Source organism: Myotis lucifugus, unplaced genomic scaffold (assembly GCF_000147115.1).
Source record: "Myotis lucifugus unplaced genomic scaffold, Myoluc2.0 scaffold_16, whole genome shotgun sequence".
In the NCBI taxonomy this organism is placed as follows: Eukaryota; Metazoa; Chordata; class Mammalia; order Chiroptera; family Vespertilionidae; genus Myotis; species Myotis lucifugus.
In genome coordinates this window covers 11,263,535-11,265,282 of record NW_005871064.1, presented here as the reverse complement: position 1 = coordinate 11,265,282, position 1,748 = coordinate 11,263,535, and the positions used below count along the sequence as shown (strand labels likewise).

The 1,748-nt window shown below is 49.2% G+C and overlaps 1 long non-coding RNA gene across 1 annotated transcript in view; it reads left to right on the top strand.

Annotated features, from left to right (window-relative positions):
* LOC106696448 overlaps positions 1-1,748 on the top strand; it is a 12,491-nt gene that overhangs the window by 3,088 nt on the left and 7,655 nt on the right. The window contains exon 2 of the long non-coding RNA XR_001347390.2: positions 609-687. This is a non-coding gene — a long non-coding RNA (uncharacterized LOC106696448). The remainder of the gene's footprint in view (positions 1-608; positions 688-1,748) is intronic.

Here is a 1,748-nt window from a genome sequence, read left to right as displayed (position 1 = left end):
GCCTAAGGAGTTTACAACCCCCCTAAAAAACAAAAAACTCTTTTGAATACACATACTAAATTCAAGCCTGGTCCTATCAGATCGCTATATGCAACCCCCCCCCCATGGGTAATTGAGTAACCACTCAGCTTTTTTTTTTTTCTTCTCCAAAAAAAATTTTTTCTCTCTGTGATGCTCTCCTTTTTTGTTAACAAGAGGTTTACCTCTAACCTTCCAAAAAGATAAGTATTATGTTTTGTGAGGGAGACTTTTCCCCCGGGGCGGGGGTTTCTACCCTTCGCCCAATAAGAACCGCAGATTTTTTTTAAAACCTGATTTCTGGGCCTCATCCTCCGGAAATTCTCTTTCTTTGTTACTAATGTTGTGGCCTCACCCCATAACAAAGAAACAGAATTTCCGGAAGATGAGGCCCAGAAATCAGGATTTAAAAAAGATTCCCAGGTGATTCTAATGTGCAGCCAAGGTTGAGAACCACTGCCCTAGGAGATCATTGCATCCTCTCCAGAGTATGAGAGCAGCACTTGTCCTGGGGGGTGTGGAGGGGCTAACCCCTTCTTGTTCTTTAGATATCATCTCTCAGGAACCTTCTCTGGTCTCTGTTCCCACAGACAGCCCAGTGAAATGTCCCTACAAGGAGGTGCTCACAGCAGCCTGTTTCTTCCATCCCAGACCTTCCTATGCCATGTGGTAAGTACCTGTGGATAGTAGGCTCATTTGGGCAGAAACAGTTTCTTTGTCACAGTTTTGGGGGCATTTCAAGCACTCATTGATGATCTGCTGAGTGCCTCGTTATTTAAACAATCCTTGTCTGGAAGGGGAGAGCTTGGGCCAGTGGGGGCTGGCCCGGGCCCTAATACTAGTATTTGCAGGGCCCAGGCCAAAAATACTTATGTGCCTTAATATTTAAATGTACAAATCAAGGGGAGAAACCAAGATGGCGGCATAGGTAAACACCGGAGTTTGCTGCCTCGAACAACCACTTCAAAAATACAACTAAAAGACAGAATGGACATCATCCAGAACCACAGAAAGGCTGGCTGAGTGGAAATTCTACAACTAGAAGGAAAGAGAAAAGCATACCGAGACTCAGAGGAGGCGCAGTATGGAAGTAAAATACTAAGGTGCGGAGTGCATGTGGAGCAGGCTGGCGGCTGAGGGCTCGGTTGTCGTTTTCAATCGGGAGGGAGTCTCAGGCTCTGAGCTCCAGTTCCGGGCGAGTCTCTAGGGACCCAGATTCATACAGGAGAAGCGGGACTGTCTGGCATTGGTCGGAACCCGAGGGCAGCTTTCTCTCCGAGGGGCTTGCAGCGATTACGGGGACACTGAGAAGCAGAGCCTCTGAGGGCAAGTCTGAGAGCAGCCATAACTGCTAGCCCCGCCCTGTTGATCCCATGGGACCCGCCCCGCCCAAGCCCTGCAGGGAGGCTTTTGCTGGATAGACTCAGGCAAAGGCTAGATTAGCACCTCCCTAGAGATCCAGGAGCCAGGAAGCCCAGAGGTCAGAGTGGGACCATCCAGTTTGCAGCTCCCTGGAAACATAAAGGACACTCAGGGGGCAGACTCAGTGAGCACCAAAGCCCCATTGAAGCAAGTCTTGCCCCAGAGGGGTGTCTCCAGCACAGAAGTTCTCCCACTGCAGACACAGCTGATTTCACAGCCAATTGGCCTGGAGGTCAATTCCTCCCAGTGATAACTACAACAATCAAGGCTTAACTACAACAAGACTGTGCACAAAGCCCACAAGGGGT